This window comes from Dipodomys merriami, unplaced genomic scaffold (assembly GCF_024711535.1).
Source record: "Dipodomys merriami isolate MVZ:Mamm:240054 unplaced genomic scaffold, mDipMer1.0.p SCAF_14, whole genome shotgun sequence".
Taxonomy (NCBI): domain Eukaryota; kingdom Metazoa; phylum Chordata; class Mammalia; order Rodentia; family Heteromyidae; genus Dipodomys; species Dipodomys merriami.
In genome coordinates, this window is record NW_027202715.1 from 35,011,210 (window position 1) to 35,030,041 (window position 18,832).

The 18,832-nt window shown below is 43.2% G+C and overlaps 1 protein-coding gene and 1 pseudogene across 2 annotated transcripts in view; one reads left to right on the plus strand and one right to left on the minus strand.

The window, feature by feature from the left end:
- Positions 1 to 428: 428 nt before the first annotated feature.
- LOC138826120 (ADP-ribose pyrophosphatase, mitochondrial pseudogene) lies at positions 429 to 1,827 on the minus strand (annotated as a pseudogene).
- A 7,357-nt stretch (positions 1,828 to 9,184) lies between these two features.
- Pcgf5 (polycomb group ring finger 5) overlaps positions 9,185 to 18,832 on the plus strand; it is a 99,563-nt gene continuing 89,915 nt past the window's right edge. For both annotated transcript variants that reach the window (XM_070021179.1, XM_070021180.1), the window contains exon 1: positions 9,185 to 9,355. The gene's annotated coding sequence lies outside the window, so the exon portion shown is untranslated. The remainder of the gene's footprint in view (positions 9,356 to 18,832) is intronic.

Sequence of the window (18,832 nt, forward strand, 5' to 3'; positions counted from 1 at the left end):
AGGAGGAACCAATGTCCTGATTTAGTCCATTCTCTTCAGACAGAAACAGTTCTGATAAACAGAAGACCAGCTTATTTTATTGCTGTATATATTTTTTTTTTGGTCTGGCTAATAGTTGATCTTTATGGACTAAAAATAGAGATGGAAGGTTTCTCATAAAGCTGAAGGTACTAAAAGTGAGACTAGCCAGATAGCTTCTTTGCTCACAGGGTAACAAATAGAAAAACTACCTAAGGCTAAATTTGAAAAACAAATGTAACCCCCAAATTCAGATTTTTATGTTGGAGGAGGTCTCATTGCAAGTTGTCAGAACTGACTAATGCGAATTGGATGAGAAATAGTGGCATAAGAATAACATCTGTTTTACCCACAATTAACTGTTTAAATTGTTCTAAACCATGTATACGACATATACAATATGTGATGATATTCTTTAATTGGAAAGCCAAAACGTTTGTGACCCCATTCTTCCATATTTGTCTAATATTCTTCATTGATAACCAAGGTTTCATACTGTGCACAGTTTGAGAGCTGTTTAGCAGAGGTTCTAAACTATTTTTTTTTAATCCACCCTGGTTCATTTGGCTTCCATGACACTCCAAGATCTATCTCTGATGCCCAAGGTAGCGCTCCTCCTTCCAGTGGGCACCTCGCTTCTCAGCCACGAATTGAATAAATTGCCAATGGCTGGCGTAAAGCTTGAGTGTGTCAAAAATGTCTACCCACTTCGCCTCCTTGGCGTCATCGCCAGCCTTGAGGGGAAGATGGCACGTTATTTCACCTGTTTCATCGTGGTAGTTCACCGCCTCCGTCTCCATCCACGCGTTGTCCGTGTTCCGAGGATCATCCACGTAGCCTTTATAGATTACAAACTGTTCCTGGCTGAAGAGTCTGTGTAACTGTTTCTCCAGCATCTGCCTCTCCGCCTTCGACTTGCGTAGAGAGTTCGTGGCTTCGACGCCGAATTCTCTCCTCAGGGTGACGCTGGTGCTCTCTCCTGGATCCATCATCCCCCCCGGAATTGCCCATTTCCCACAGTCCTTCCTTTTAATGGCCACGAACTGCAGAATATTTTTCCTCGACACAGGATGGGTCACTGTGTTTCCCATGCTATCCCTTTTCCACCTGGTGACAATGGGCTCAACGGCATGGTTGGGACCCCAGCGCCCCAAAATCCCTCGGCCAGACATCCCTGTCCTGCCTACGGGATTTTTCGGTCTACCATTTCTAACCTCATAAAAGCCTTCCTGGCTCCTTCTCTCCACATTGCCATCCCTTTCGTTAAATCTCGGACAGAAGTTTCTTTCGCCCAGCTGTGGATCTGCCCACTGGGGCCTGGCCAAGACCAAGCTGGCCGTGTACTCCACCGGGTTGTACTCTCTCCACTCAACCAGCCAGCTCACTTTCTCGTTGGGGACATGGCATCGCACCACCTTAGAGCCAGGGTACGGAGACATCCGGGCATTCCTGTGCGAGTTCTCAGCAGCAATATTTGGCCCCCACATGATGATGTTTAGAGGAAACCCATGTGAGGAAAACAAGGTCCCGCTGGCCTGGGCGCTGGGGCGGCTGCTGGGCCTGACTGCCGCGGAGGCCAAGGTCACAGAGAGAGATACCGTTGCCAAAGTCCTTCCCAGGCAGCATCCAGCCAACCACGACCCAGCAACTCACAGGGATTTTGGTCATTCTTGGCTGGGGGACTGGGGCATAGCCTCCACTATAGATCCAAGAGCCCCCGGCGGGGAGGCGGTCACATTTATCTCATAAATGCCCTTTGATAGCCTAAAAGACTGACTGGCGCTCATAACCGACTTGCTCGCTGGGCGCTGGAGACGCGCACGTGAGGTCACAGACGTCGCATGGCAACCAGGGGGGCAGGGAGACCCCCAGCTCCGCTTGACCCCCCATCCACTGCGGCTATGTGACTTTTTTGTTTTAGTTTGCTTGTTGCATTTTTGTTTTATATTGAAAGATCTTAAGGGCTGAAAGGGTTCCCAAAGGTCAAGAGTCTGTCCAACTAGTGCCAACAAAACTAGCAAAGACAACAACAGTGCTTTCTAAAGCATTTGCTATTTACAGGTAAATTCGGTTGCCAGGGCCAGGGCCAGGACCATTGTCTGTTTGGATGAATGAAGAATGGACAAGATTACTTATTTAGGATGCTCAAAAGCCAGTGAGGGGTGATTTGCAAGAGGAAGGAGCTTGAACTCACCTGGCACATCGATGAAAATTCCATGTGTTTGATGGAGGTAGGTTCAAAACTTGCATGGTTTGGACTCTTTTAAATGAGCATTGGTAAAAGTGCACCAGGTTCGAGGCCAAACTATTGAAGGTTGGACCCAGAGGCCTTTGTTCTTACAGGATGCTGGTTGAGGAGGGAGAAAAACAGAACCAACACTGAAATAGCAGTGCTAGGTAATCGTTAAAGGTTAAACATAGGTTCTGGTACCAGCTCCAATCCTGCCACTACTACCCCATTACCCCTTCATGTGGAACCTTCTTGGGCACAATTACTTAAATTCTAAAGTTTCCTTGTATGGAACATGGGAATATTAATAATGCCTGCCACATAGAGTTGTAGTGAGAGCGGCATAGGATATTACATGTAAAGCTGTTAACACAATATATTGTCCCCAGTGCACACTCAACAACAGTTAGTTTGTATTGCTATAATTAAGTTTTTTTTTTACTCTATACCTTGAAAACTTTATGATTAGGTCAGCTGAAATGATTATGGGAATTCAGCAGCTCACATATGAAGTCAGATGTAACCAATGATTTTTCTGTCTGAACAAATTCAGGCTAAGAAGGAACAGCACCTAAGTCTTGAAAGGATATGAAAGGGAAACATATTTAGCAATTACACTAGTGTGTGTAAGGGGGGGGGGATTCTGCCCTAGGAAAAGGTATTTTATCATTTGAAAAGACAAGTTTAGAGTTATTGAGTATGTACTTTACCTAATTGAAACCCAAATTATATTGAGCATTTCTCAAAGTTAGTTCCATGTTATACCAATCCTAATTCTATTAGAAAGGTGACCAACTAATAGCTGATTTTATGGTCAAATATGTTTAGAGAAGTCTTTATATTTTATCACCTTTCTCCCTTAGAAATTTAGAATTCGCATTATTGTTGAAAAAATCCTGAACGTTCTTATTTTTTTAAAAAATAAAGCAACAAGAAAATCACCACTTAATTTTCTTTCATCCAGTATTTTCCAAACTACCTAGCTAAAATATGCTTCATTTATACAATAACTGCTTAAATTTTAGGAATACACTTCCTCAAGTTTAGAAAGGTTTAAAAATATGTCTATGTGCTCAGGAGGGGATCTGCAACCATTCAGAGTTATCACCATTGTCATTACCAGAAAAGACAGCTGTTGAATACCCACCCATGCCCTCATAAAGAACTCTACACTTGATGTGTCAGGGTTCTAGAAGACTTGAAACTCTGAAACAGCACTGTGATTATAGAGAACAAAATAATAGGAAAAGATTGAGAGCAGAATAGTATGAGGCCCCAATCATCATTTACCATCATTGTCATAAACATTGTTGAGAATTTACTGTGCACCAGGCACTGTTCATAGTACCACTGGAACAGAACAACGGTCATTAAAGAATATAGTCACATCTCTATAATGGATATCTCATTGTGCTTGAATTTTTTCAGTCATGGAATTCTTACTCCTCTTTGCCTCCTACAAATGTACTAGGAATAGTACTAGTATGAAAACTTATAGAAGACACTTCGTAAATTCCTCACATGAATATTTCCAAGCATCCCGATCTAACTCAAGAAACAAATGAAACAGAAGTGTTGGGTATGGTTCTAGCTTCCTCTTACCAAAGATTAGCTGTCAGAAATTTGCTTCTGACATTTGGCTTCTCTGGATCATGGATCCTCACTATAAAAGGAATCTGTTGGCCTCTGTTATCTACAAACGTCCTTCCGGCATTAACATTTTATGATTCTAGGATCTATAAAAATCTCATTATTAAGAAGGTCAAGGTCAATTTCTGCCATGAATCACAAAGACCAGATGTTCAAACATAAATAACCAGATGCTTGGGGAGAAATACACACACATACTTGAGGAAAACAGGAGCAGAGAAGGCATGCGTGTCATATACAATACAGAAATAAAGTGGGCTAAGGAAGAACTCATGGAACTCTTGAAAAAGGGAATTCAAAACCAGGAAATGGGTATTTTGTTTTATTTTTTCTCATCATCAAAGGACAGAAGACAGTTAAACCAGAGGATTTTTGATGATTGTGGTGCAAAACATGCCTAAGGGAAGGAAATAGAACACTGTAGTAAAGACCAAAGAACTATTTGCTGGGAAGCCACTGGAGAGATTTCCTTTCCTAAATTTGTCTTTTGAGGTTGAAAAGTCTGTGGTTAAAAAAACAAACATCCAAAACAAGGCCTGCCTGCCAGGGCAGAAAAGTTCATAAGACTCTTATCTCCAAGTAACCAGCAAAAAGTCAGAAGTAGAGGTATGGCTTGAGGAGGTATGGCATCAGCCTTGAATGTAGAAGCCAAGCAAGAGTGAGAGGCCCTGAGTTCAAGCCCCAGTACTGATACACACACACACACACACACACACACACACACACACACACACACATGTCAGTATAATAATACCAATACAGTATATAATTTTGAGCACTTCACATTAATTATATCATTTAATTAAACTATTTTGAGGTAGACACATGTACATTACTATCACCAGTTCATACTGAGGACATTCTAGTTCATGAAAAATGTGCCCAAGGTCACACAGCCAGCTACAACTATATATTTCAGAACTGAAAAGGCTTGACAATCATAAACTCATATTTTATTGATAGTCTAAAAGTATGTTAGATTTGATTTTTATATAGCAAAATGGCACTGTTTTATTATAACTATAAAAAGTTGAGTTGCGTTAAGATGGTTCTGCTAAGTTCATTTTATATGGTGGGGGTTGGAGACAGTGAAACCATTAACAACCTATTGTAGCAACAGAGTTGTAAAGAGAAACTGCTCTGAATTATGATCTAGTTCAGATTTAAAAGACAAGTAAGGGAGGAAAAACTGAACTGTAAGTGAAAGTCTAAAGAGAAGGAAGAATAAAAGATTATCAATTTTAACCCAAAATGATCCCAACAGAATGGAGATGACAGGCAGAAATTGAGAAGTCAGAGAGTTGGGAATGGGGCTCCACTTTTAGGTATGTTTTTGAGACAAATGAGATAAGTAGATGGAACATTGAATAAGTTACTTCAGAACTCTACCCCTAACATTTCTTAGCTAATGCCACTGTTTCCTCATTCACAAATCAAAAAGATAATCTAGAATTAATCCTAAGGATTAATTTGGAAGGTAGAGTTTTAGAGATTAAGGGATTGGATTATAAATTTGGCTTTGAGGTAGAAGAAGAAAAATGGGACAATCGTTGTGTTTTTAAAAGAAGTTTAGTAAAATTGTGCCTTTTATAGGAATGGCCTGGGCAAGATAATTAATACAGCTATATGTAGAAGCAAGGCTGTCTAAAAATTAGCCTAAGAAATCTAAAGCAAAATGTATAATGATGACAGTCAAATAGACTTTGTTGGAGCAGAAAGCTTGGGATTATGTGGTGCAAAGGTGAAGATTTAGGAAAGTGTAATAACTGCTCAAACAAACAAAAAGTCTTCCTGACCTCTTAAATGCTGTTTCGATTTGTACCACTAAAGCAAACTTCTTTGATTGTGCTTTTTTATTGTAAATTGCATTTATTCTACATTCAGCTGTTGTCATGATCTCTGGTGAATAAACATAGGATGAAAACTATCTATGGTCATTCAATTGAGGAGATAAAAGATTTGAATGGGCAGGAACAAGGGATGCCTTCCAATTCACAGCATTGCTCAAGTCAGTCATTTTGACACCTGGGAACCTGTCTTAGATACGGGTTTTTGAGATCAAAGTTCCATTTAGGTTCATTGTCTTAAGATGCTTATAGTACAGAAAGAATAGGCTGTGTGAAGATCATGGAATTGGGGGAGTTTGAATGGTGATTCAACTGGCAGAGCACCAGAAAACAAGGGCAGAGGGAAAAACGTTGTTGTCTTCCACCACAATTTTGTGGATGGATTAGGCACCCTAAATTTAAGAAGGCTTTTTCTTGGTACCCTTTTGAGTCCACCAAGGATCTACTGAAAATTTAGGTTGAACCTGGGCTGAGTAACAATGGATAATTCAGATCCTCTTACATCAATGATATTTGGCCCTCTGAAATTCAAATTAGCAAAATTGTACTATATTAGAATTTTTAAGCTGGATGGTTGACAATGAAATACATGTCTATGGCTATTTTTTCATGTTCCCTGCCTCCCTCTGGAACTTCATAGTATGCCATGGCTGCTGAGACTGGTGAGGGAAAACAGCTGGTAGGAGTAGACATCAGGAAATGTAAAGGCATTCGAAGATAGTAGAGAACTTTAAAGAGCAAAGTAGAGGAGCACCATATTTTCACAAATGGTAAAATGATGTGGGGGGGGATGCATCAGGGTGGGCATAGGTATATATTATTATTCATTTCTGTTGATTGAGTACTGACTATATACTAGGCACTGTGCTTTTATATTGAATAATGAACTGAATGTCTGTGAAACTTCAATTTCACCTTTAGGAATCCTAATCCCCAATGTGAGGGTATAGGAGGGTGGGACCTTTAGTAGGTGATTATGTCTAAAGAATGGAGCCCTTGTAAATGGGATTAGTGCTCTTCTACTTGCCCTCTTTCTGCCTTGTGAATGGATAGGAGAAACTGGTAGGCTGTATGCCAGTAAGTAAGAACGATCTCACCAGAACTCTGGTAAGAGAGAAGACAAAAAGGAAATGTAAAGAAGTCATGAAGAAGAAAAAAAGAATAGAAGGAGAAAAGGCGCCAGGGGAAAAGACAAAGGAAGTTCCGGTTCAGGAAGAAAAGGCTGTATTGCAGAACGTGACTTTGAGTAGTCCCAGAAGCAACCAAGTGCTACACCCAAGACCAGGATGCCAGCCACTTGATACTATGCATTCAAATGATTTCTCCTTTCTCTGGTCTAACTCTTATTGCTTCTCTTGCTTCCTGGGACGAGATAGCCCTGGAGGGTGGAAGGAAGGAGGCAGCCAAGAACCTCTCCCCCAGCCACTAATTCAAAAGGAGTCTCCAGGAAAAGCTATGCTTCCTTCATCTTTTCAGCTCCCCACTGGACAAGCCTTTTTGGATTCTGGCAGCTTCCTCTCTTTGTCCCTCCAGCCCCTGGGGGAGGAGATGATTCCAGCAGTTGCTAATCTCAAGATTGCCTCACTCTGACCTGCACTTCCAGTTCTTTCAACACATTTGTAACTAATTGGTGGCATTAAATAATCACTGTTGGATTATCTGCTAAAGAAAACTTTACTTTCACTTGGATTCACCTCCCTAGGTCAAAGACACTTTCCCAGTGGGGGAACAGGCAGACATTTATACATAGAAACAAATTCAGCCATCTCATGAGTTAAGGGCCCATAAGAAATTGTGTTTGATCAAACAAATCCACACTAGCTACTAGGACTTGGAAGATCTTATCCTAGATAATATCTGTAAAATAACTGAATTCATATCTATTCCTTCATGATTTACTGTATTCACTTTGATCATTTTGAGCCACAAGGAACATGGCGAATTTTATTCCTCTAAGCCAGGGCTAAGTGCCCATTATGAGGCACATAGTAAGGTGTGGCAGGGGGTAGAAAGAAAAGGAAAAGTGGAGGGGATGGCCTGCTTTTCGGAAATGCTTCCTTTGGGCAAGATGAGGTTTATGGTCTATATCAATCAGGACAGACACCTAACAGAGATTCTTGTATTCCGCCAGTCCCAGCAGAGCTTCAGACTCTGAGAGACAAAACAGTATTGTTCTGAAGCAGCTTTCCTTTTTCCCATCTGTGGCTTAAGCTAGGTTAAAACCCAAGCCCCTCTTCTTAACAGATCTTCAGGTTAGTGAAGCACATAGTAGTCACATCACTGACGCCCAAATCAGATTGATGGCAGCAACACGGGGGGGGGGGGGTAATAGAGGGAGGGGGGAGATTCTACTCCGGAGTCCTGAAGAAATGGTGGAAGATGGTATAGGAGCTGAGTCTAGTGAGAGTTTCAGGTGCAGGGAGGGCTGTGTTCTGAGTTTTCTAGCAAAGAACAGAGCTGGGCTCCAACTGGAAGAGTGTGAAAAGCCACAGACTTGTGAGGGAAGTGTTGTTTGTAGACAGGAGCTTTGAGGTGACTGTTAGGCAGTTGGCAGAAGGATGAAAAGCAAGCGAAGGCCCAGCTGGTGGGGGGGGAGGGGTGGTCTCTGAAACTTAAGGCATTGGAGCTTGAGGCCATGGAGACTCAGGGGAGGAGATTCAGCATCAGAGTGGCAAAAGTTGGAAGTGGAGTTACGACACTAGTTGTAAAACACTAGCCTTGAGCGAAAAAGCTGAGAGGCAGCTCCCAGACCTCGAGTTCAAGCCCCAGTACGGGACAAAAATAAAACAGTGGTCAGGTCACTTCTGGGAAGGCAACTTTGAGTGCTGTGAAGACCGATTAGAAGCAGAGAAGCATGAGGTAGGGAAGGATTGGCAAACTCTCCATGGCAGGGTATATAGAAAGCCTCGACTTCACCAAAGGAGAATATTCATCTTTGAACTGCTTTTTCTTTTTAACCTATTGATGGTCAAGCTGTGTGTGTGTGTGTGTGTTGGGCGGGAAATGGCTTTTGCAGTTCGATAGTGGGAAGCCTGAGAAGTTTCGAGTTTCTCCTTGCCAAGGTCGGACCACTACAGGTGGGCGAGTGCGAACCCAGCGCGAATGCTTGGCTCCGTGCCGGGCCCCGGACGGGGCGCCGCGCTCGTCCCCTCCAGGCCTAGCTTATCACCAGGGGCCCGTGCCCGGCAGGCGCTCCCGGGAGCGGCGCGGCGGCGGCTCGAGGAGGCCTGGCCGACGGCGGCGGCGAGAGGCTGTGCCCCAGTTTGTGTCCAATCAGGGAGTGCGGGCTGTGCCCCGAGCCGGGCAGCAATGCGTAAACAAACCCACGGCAACTCCTCCGCCCACTTGGCGCGCTCGCCCCGCGCCCGTCGCCGCCGCCACCGCCGCCGCCGCTGCCGCCACCACCACCATCACCGCCGGCTCCGCTCTCCTCGCGCCCGCCCGCCCGCTCGCCGGGGCCGGCCCTGCCCTGCACCCCGCTCCGCTCGCACCCCGCCGCCCCGCCCCGCCCCCGGCGGCACGGCCTCCCTCACCTACCGCCCCACGCGCGCGCGCTCACGCACCACGCGCCCCGCGCGGCCCGCCCGGATCGTGGCCTCTCGAGAGCTAGGTAAGGGCGATGCGCGCGGGGACCAAGGCGGCGGCTCGGCCCCGCGAGGCCGGAGGAAGTTTCTGGCATGACTGTTTGCCGCTGGCCTGTGGGTGGAAGGGAGCCGGGGAGGCCCCGGACGCCCGGCGAGCCTGGCGGGCTGGAGGGGGGCCGCGCCGCGCTGGAGGCTTGGAGGGGGGTCCCAAGTTGCCGGACCTGACATTGGCGCGGGCCGGCGGCGCGCGGAGATCGGGGACTAGAGGCGCTGGCAGGGCCGGGCGCTGTGGCGGGCGAGGGGAGGGCCCCGGAGGAACTTTCTCCTCCCTAGAGGGGCGCCTCCCAGCTCGGGCCGCGGCCCCGGCACGGGAGCGGTGGATCCCGGGGCTGGAGGGAGACGGTGCACTGTGTTTGAAGGAGCTGACGCAGTTTGTGACGCTCGCGGCTTCCTGGTGGGGACCGGCCACAGCCAGCGCCTCGGCGGGTGGAAGGGACGAGTCGAGAAGGCGCTCGGGCCCTTCCCCCTCTCGGGAGCCGCGCGTCCCGGAGCCTAGTTCGTTTTTGGAGGGGTGGCCGGGTTGGGGGGGGGGGTCTCGCAGGCTTGGGGCGTGAGCATCGGTTCTTGGCCGGCAGATCGGCTCTGGCAGCGCGCGTCGCTTCCGTTTTGATTAGCTCGGGTTATTATATAAGATGTCAACGGAGAGGAAAGGGGAGAGCGGGAGGCGCGTCGGCGAGGGCGCGTTGGCCTTCCGTGAGCGGCAGGGAGCCCGCAGGAGGCAGGCGGGGCGGCGGGGGGGGGGGACCCACCTGTGCGCCCCGGCGGGCCCCGCCGGCGAGCGTGCCCCGGGTGGGGTGGGGTGGAGTGGGGTAGGGGCCGCCGCGAACCTCGCCACCCCCCCTTTACCCCCAACCGCCCCAACCCTGAGAACACTCCAGCGGCGGCCAAATCCTGCCGTTTCCCCTCTGCCATCTCGCTTGGGTCTATAGGTTTCTGACTCCAGGCGATTGTACTTTGAAACATTTGTTTAATATTAAGGAAGCAGCCAGCGGCCGTTCGTAGTACACCCGGAACGTGTGGCGGGTGAGCTCCAGGGCGGTGAATGAATCATCATCGCCCCGCGGACGGAGCTCGGGTGATTCATGCGGGGTTACACACACCCGCGCCTACCCGCCCTGTGCCTCCGACCCCGGCTGAGCGGCCCTTCGCCTGCAGTGATGACGCCTGGAGGGGTGGGGAAGAGTTCCTGGCAAAAGGGCCCTGGGAGTTGGTCTCCCCTTCTTCATACTGTAACTTTGACTGGGTCAGGTTCTCCACCTTAGCCCCCCTTCCCCCGTTTGTTGGGTTGGTTGTTTTGTTTTAGAAGGGCTACAGAATTCCACCTGGCTGGGTTAATGAGTTGGTGGAAGGAGCGCTGATTGGCTGCAAGGCTGGGTCCAGTCTCATTCAGAATTTGGATGGAGTCTAGTGAGGGAGGTGTCAGACTTTTGAAGGAATCTTTCTGGTGAACGTGTCTACTTAAATGGCAGGGAAGTAATTAACAAAGTGTGAAAATCACGTGGATATTAAAAAAATAAGTGGCTCCTTAAATAGACAAAAGTCTTAAAAGACTAGGTTTAGGGTTTTGCTGTTTTTTAAAAAATTGTTTAAAGCACAGATTCTAAAGGGAATCTAGATTTCCATTCATGAATGCTCAATTCTTTCCTCCCAGTGATCTTTTTTTATTGTTATTGTAAAAGCTGATGTACAGAGCGTTTGCAGTTACATAAGTCAGGTAATGAGAACATTTCTTTTGGGGCAATGTCACTCTTTCCCTCGCTCTCTTCCAGTTTTTCCTACCGTACCCACCCACAAGTTGCCTGTGATGGTTCTTCAACATGAACTTGACTCATTCCCATCTCACCCCACAGTTGCAGGATTAAGGGTAAAGTTTTCTCATCACTTAGGGCTAACCTCAAATGGCATCGACCCACAGAGGCCCTTGTGATCACTTTACCTCCTGACTTTTCCTATCTGAAGCCAATCCACAGTCCTACTTTATTTTCTTCATAGCATTCCATCACAGTTTAATATTATCTCTTCCTATTAGAAAGTAGGGTTGGGGCTGCCCCATCTGCTCAATGCTATAAAACCTACCTTCTGGAATAGTGTTTGGCATTTTCTAGGCACTCTACTTGTTAAGTAGTGAATGAATAACTTTTTCCTGTTGGATAGGACTGTCTTTGACAGTTGAAATGTCATGCCTTTTGTGGGCAAGTTACCAAGGTAGTACAGTTCTAATTTTCTTTTGGTTGATTTCTTTTCTCTTCTGTGCTATTATGTTTTAGCACAAAGTGGGTTCAAGTAACCTATGCTAGTATAAAGAAGCCTAAGGCACTTAGAGTCTGGTCAAAATACAGTTCATTGCTGTGTCAGAGGATTTTTTTTTAAATCTGCTAGTTTAAAAAAAGGTAAAATATTGAAGTAAAATCAGCAAAGTGAAATTCTTCAAATTAATATGAGATATTGATATTTCTATGATTCTTCAACCTACCACATCTAGACCAACTTCAGATTTAACTGTAATATGGAAAACTCCATAGTAGGTAGCACTTAATATGAAATATTAATTCAAATGAATATGAGATTTCTATAGAGGCTATTACTCTTAATTGTTAATGCTGTTAACCACAGAACAGTAGATAAAATTATTTAAATACTGTATTTTAAATTTCTATTGTTATCTTGAAACAAGTCTTGCTACATAGCCCAGTCTGGCTGGAAGCTCACTGTACAGCTCAGGTTTGCCTGTAACTCCTCAACTACTAAATGCTGCGATTACAGGCATACACTGCCACACTTGGAAAATATTTCAAACATCTTAAACTACAAAGAATTAAAGTTATAAGGTAGTAACAATGGAAGAAGGACTTGAATGTAGTGTTAGACACCCTTTTAGAAGCTCAACTTTGATACTTTGATCATTATAAATTGTAAATTTTATAGGCATATTGATCAGCTTCAATCTTATGGTAATACTTACAGATCTCAATACTGACAAAGTTATTGCTAAAGAAGAGCAGGCATTCTCCAGCTCCCGCCCCCTCTGGTCTTGCTAACACACCTGGGACTTCAGCTCCAGGCTCCACCTTCTCCTTCAGCTGACTCTCAACCACTTGAGCTGTCTTCACTTCAGCTTTTAGCTGTCTAATTGGATATAAGAGTGTTGGGTTTAGCTGGGAAGGTGGCTCAGTGGTAGAGTGCTTGCCTTGCATGCATGAAGCCCTGGGTTCAATTCCTCAGCACCATCCTGAGTTCAAGCCCCAAGACTAGCAAAAAAAAAAAAAAGAGTGTTGGGTTTGTCTACCCAGGCTGGCTCTGAATGGTGATTCTCAGATCTCAGCTTACTGAGTAGCTAGGATTATAGGCATGAGCCACTGACTACTGGCTCCAGTTTTGGTGTTTTGTTTGTTTGTTTTTTGTTTTCTGTAATCATAGTTGGAGTCACTCAAGTGAGCTCAGAGAGGAATTCATAATACTTTTCTTTTTCCCATTCCCTTTTCTGAGGAAACTGAGGCTCAGTGAAATTGTTCAAGATTGAGGCTTGGCAGTAGAACTAAGAAGTTTGACTTCCACTCTGGAATTTATCTTTTTGGAAGCTCTAAATTAGCCAGAACACTCAGAGGTGGGAAGAAATAGATTCTGTCATTAGTGAATGAACTCTCAAAGAGTAAAATCCTATCTAGTTTGTACCTCACATGTCCCTTGGACATCTAGAAACTCAAGAAACAGTTGTTGAATTCAAGGCTTTTCTGTTTAACTAGAAATAAGTGTTTAACCAGAAATTTGAAATTAGCAATACAGTAAGATTTGCATTAATACCTAAAAAGAAATTACTCAGATACAAAATAAATATAAAAAAATTTAAAAAAGAAATTATTTAGGTATAAATGCAATAAAATACACATAAGATCTATTAGGTGAAAACTGTAAAATGGATGAAAAATCAAAGTGAAAATAAAAGGAAAGGGATTTCATGGCTAGGAACACTCAATATTGTCACAACGTCCCAACTTGATTTATAAAGTTAATGCAATGTCAGAGAGACTTCCAGAGAGCTATTTTGTAGAAATTTACTAATTTAAAATTTTATACAGTACTGTCACAGACTTAGGGTAGCTAACACTTAGTTGTTGTTGTTGTTTTGAGATGGGATCTAGCCCAGACTTCCATGGAACTTACTATATAGCCCAAGTGGCCTTCATGATCCTCCACCCCCTCTATGACTCCTAAGTAGTGAATTGCAGGTGTGAGCCACTTTAGCTGGCAAACACATTATTGAAGAACAAAGTTAGAAGACTGATATTACCTAATTTTACAACTTACTATAAAGGTAAACTCATCAAAGCAATGTTGTATTGGCAAAGGATTAAGCAGATAGATCAATGGAATACAATAGAAATCCTAAAACTCTAGAGATCCCATCCAAAGATAGTCAACTGATCTTTGACAAAGGAACAAAGGCATGTGTTGGAGAAAAGAGTCTTTTCAGCAAAAGGTGTGAGAACAACTACATATTGTGTGAAAAAAAATTCTAGATACAAACCTTATACTACTCCCCCAAAACTAACTTAAAATAAACCAGGCATCTGAATGTAAAACTATAAAAATTCCTAGGACACAGCACAAGAGAATATATAGACAACTTAGAGTTTCATGATGACTTTTTAAATAGAACAACTGAGGCATGATTCAATCTTTGCTTGGCTTATTATTTTTTTTAAATATTCCCTGCAAAAGATATGAGCCACAACCTGGGAGACAGTGTCCACAAAAGATACAAATATTTGTAAAATATAGGAATATTTTACAGTTTTACAACAAATACTTTAGAATCTCACAACTCAGTTAAAAACAACTTGGTTAAAAACTGGGTCAAACACCTGAACAGATACTTCACCAAAGACGACATACATGTGGCAAAGAAACATCAGAAAACAATACAATCAAAGCAATGGTCATATACTGCTACTGTAATATCCAAAATCTAGAACACAGATAGTACCGAGTGCTGGGGAAGATACAGAGCAACAGGAACTCTTCATTAATTACTGGTAGGAATGTCAAATGGCACAGACATTTTGAAAGACAGTTGAGTGGTTTCTTACAAGAGGAAACAAACTTTCTTACAAAAATAAGCATATTTATATCATGCAATTCAACAAGTGCATTCGTTGGTATTTTCCCAAAGGAGTTAGAAACATCTTCACAATAAAACTTGAGTGGTGGTATTTATGACAGCTTTATTCCTCACTACCAAAACTTAGAAGCAACTAAGATATCCTCAGAATCAGTGAACTGTGGTGTATGTAGACAGTGGAATGTTATTCAATGCTAAAGTGTAATTGAACGGAGAATGGACTTGGAGAACAGGGAGGGGATGTGGGATTAGAATGTGTAATGGCTGATACTGCTGCAAGAATGAAAGGAAAGGAGAAATAGAAATGTTGGGGAGGAAGCATTCTGAGAGTAATGATAAAGGACATGAGGAAATTTCAGAGTGTTTACAATTCTGGAAGGCTTAGTTCTGAGTGCTGATGAAAATACAAGGTGTAGTTGAATTTGAGGATGGGGAAGTGACCCAAGCCATTGGAGGCTTACGGTCATTGGTCTTTAGGAACCATGATGCCAATGTATTAAAATGATTATGTACCAATGTCAGCATCTGGTTTCTTTTTAAAATTGTGGCATATACATACTAAAAGCTTTCTGAGCATTTAATCCATGGAACTGGAATGGTAAAAGATAGTGAAAAGATAAGGAAATTAAGTTCTTCATTTAAAAGATGAGGAAGCTGTAAAGTTTTTTCAACATTTTGTAGAAATGTGTGAGATGCACAAGTTCACCGACAGGTGTGGTAGCACTGGCACTGTCCAGAACTGGGATCCTGGACCCCAGCTGATAAGGCTGACTAGGGCAGGAGAAGTAAAGTATGTATGCAGTGAACAAAACCTTGAAAAGCTTCCTTGACAGGTAACTTCCCCACATCAGTGTATGTGACACAAAAGTCAGCTGAGGAGAGTCAGTGTGCTCTGACTTGTAACTAAAAGACATCAATATTGAGGAGGACCCATAAAAAACACCAACTAAAAACCAGATAAGAATCAGTGGATAAACAAAGTAGACGTACTAATGAAAGTTAGATCGGAAAACACAGGTTGATATAATGCCCCAAATGATCTTATACATTTCGCCTCTTCACCCTACTCCAAAGTTTAGAAGTTTGAAATACGTTGATATTGTCTTTCCTGCCTCATGTTTAACTACTTGAACTATGGCCCCAGCCTTTGGTTTAGGCTTTTTAAATGAATAATAGCAACTTTTCTCCTTTGTCCATATCAGACCACATTATAGTTCTGGCTGAGCAAGGTTTAGGTAGTATGTCTCTGGGCTATAGAAATTTGTCTCATCTATTTCTCTTTTTAAACTTTTTCTTGTAAAGTTCTTTTATTGTAAAGTATTAAGCACACATTATTCACAATACTTCTGAAATATATCTACCTGTGTATTGTAAAAAACAAAAACAAAAAAACCACCGTCCAGCTCAAGAACTAGACCAGTTTATTTTTTCCCCATGAGGAATAATTTCTCCTGTTAGATACTTGGTTTTATTTATTTTTTTCAAGTTAGTCATGAGTAAGCAGGAAGCAGTTCTTAAGTTTTGGCAGGCCCAGAATGTGTGTTCCTTTCAACTGGAATTATCAAAGGTACAATGTTAGTCTTTGCAGTCATTCTTAAAATTTGTTCTCATAGCTGGGAATTTAGTGTTTAGGTCTGGGTTTTCATCCTTAAAACTTGAAATCTTCAGGCCAAGTATTTTCAGTTTGTGTCCTTTGGATGAAAGTGAAAAGGTTCTGATCCTGTGGATGTGAGAAAAGTCCTCATGCTTGATCATTTTATTTTAACAGTTCTTATCTTCTCTCCTCTACCAGGCTTCAGAAGCAAAGTAGCCAACAATCCAGGACTTTGTGCAGTAGATACAGGTCTTTTTGGAAATACCTGAGCTTTCAGCTCAAGGCACCGTAGAGTATATAGGAAGAAAGATAGGAAGAAGTGTGCATGTTAAACCCTGTTTCCTTTAGTTTTAATCTGGCGTGATAAATTCTACCATGTATTATGAATAAAGTATTAGAGATAAAATGTTTTTATTTTATTTTAGTAAAGGATTCTCTTCAGTAATATTTCTATGATTAAAAAAGAAAAGGCTGCTGGGGTAAGGGAACAATCAATCAGTCCTGGAGCCTGGTCTGTGGCGGTACATTGGCGGGGGGGGGGGAGGGGGGGCAGCTGCAGTAACCACAGTGGCCACAGTAGCCACAGAAGCCACAGTAGCCGTGAGGCTGACAAGAAACTGCTAAAGTTCCCGTGGAAGCAATGTAGAATTGGATATGAACATAATGAACAAAGAGGAGAAAAACATATGTGGCTATTAAGGCCCTAATGCCATGTGTGTCAAATTGATATCATCTGATAGTCATGAATGTATTGTAAAAAGAGTGACCAAGGGGCTAGGACGTAGCTCAGTAGCAAAGCGCTTGCCTAGCAAGTGCAGCATCCTGGGTTTGATCCCAGTGCCAAAAAAGAAAAGACAAAAAAAAAAAAAAAACGAATTAAAAAACCAGGGGCTGGGAAGGTGGCTCAGTGGTAGAGCGCTTGCCTTGCATGCCTGAGGCCCTGGGTTCGATTCCTCAGCACCACATAAGCAAAAAGAAAAAAGCCGGAAGTGGCGCTGTGGCTCAAGAATACTAACCTTGAGCTGAAAAGCTGAGGGACAGCACCCAGGCCCAGAGTTCAGGCCCCACGACCAGACCTCCCCCCCAAAAAAACAAACGAACCAAACAACAATAATAATAAAGCCCTGGCTGGGCGTCAGTGGCTCACACCTGTAATCCTAGCTACTCAAGAGGCTGAGATCTGAGGATTACAGTTCGAGATCTGAGGATTACAGTTCAAAGCCAGCCTGGGCAGGAAAGTCTGTGAGACCCTTTTCTCCAATAAACCACTAGAAAACCAGAAGTGGCGCTGTGGCTTAAATGGTAGAGCATTGGCCTTGAGCTGAAGAGCTGAGGAACAGCACCCAAGCCCAGAGTTGAAGCCCCATGACTGACAAAAAAAAATGAGGCCCTAGGTTTGATTCCTCAGCACCACATAAGCAGAAAAGGCTTGAAGTGGTGCTGTGGTTCAAGTGTTAGAGCACTTACCTTGAGCCTATAATCCCAGCTACTCTGGAGGCTAAAATCTAAAGTTTGTACAGTTCAAAGCCAGCAGGAGCAGCAAAGTCTGTGAGACTGCTATTAACCAGTGGAAAGCCAGGAGTAGAGCTGTGGCTGAAGTGGTAGAATATTAACCATCAGCAAAAGAGCTAAGGGACAGTGCCCAGAGTTGTACCTACTACTGGCACAAAATAAAAATGAGGGAAAAAAGTATGCATGGTATTTTGCGTGTAAGGTTTGTTACACTATCAGGTTCACCAAGATTTCCCAATTCCCAATTGTACCTGAAATAGCACTGGAACATCTGATGATTATTAAGTAAAATAAATTGTTTCTACATTTTAAAATACAGGAACATTTAAACTTCCTACTGTTAAGTGAAATAAATGACAATAAGTAAGGAAATTACATTCCTTACATCAGATGTAAGCAAATAAGGTAAGTGGGCACAATCAGATATGTCTACAGATCCCAAAAGCAATGAATGCTAAAGGGCTTAGAAAGATTCGTGTTTTTTTTTTGTTTTTTGTTTTTGTAGTAGTTTCTATGGTTATGAGATTTGGTTAATGGGGCTTCAGATTCAGTTTGGTAGATTGAGGGCTTAGGGATGTGGCTCAGCAGTAAAGAATCTACCTAGCCTAGCATATGTATAGCCCTGGGTTTGATTTCACAGTGCAAAAAATAATTGTTTTGGTAGCTTAAGCCAGTATCTCCTGAAACACTGTGGGTCAGTTTTGCATCAGGATGACAGATACCTATAATAAACAACTTGAAAACTTATTTTGGCTTTCTACTTCAGAGGTTTTAGTTCAGGGTCACTTAACGCCTGTTACTTTTGGGCCCGTGGCAAGGCAGAACATTGTGGCAAGATGTGTTGGCAAGATGTGTGTGGCTGAGAAAAAAAGCCCCTAGCCTTATGGTGTTAAGGAAGCAGACAGAAAAGAGGGGCATATATCCCATTATACCATTGAAGGACACTCAATTGATGACTTAATTACCTTCTGCTGGCTCCATATCCTAAAGTTTCTACCACCTCCCAATAATGCCACAGATGGCAGCCAAGCATGTGAGACTTTTGGGGGACACTCTAGACCGACAGTATAACACATGCCATGTAATAATGGTGAACATGAGAAGAGGAAACAGCTAAGTGAACAATGTCAGCAATGTTTTAGAGGATGAAAACCAACTAGGGAAAACTGCCTTATAGTGGTCTTTAATTGGGTCTAGGGTGAAAACTGGGAAGAATTA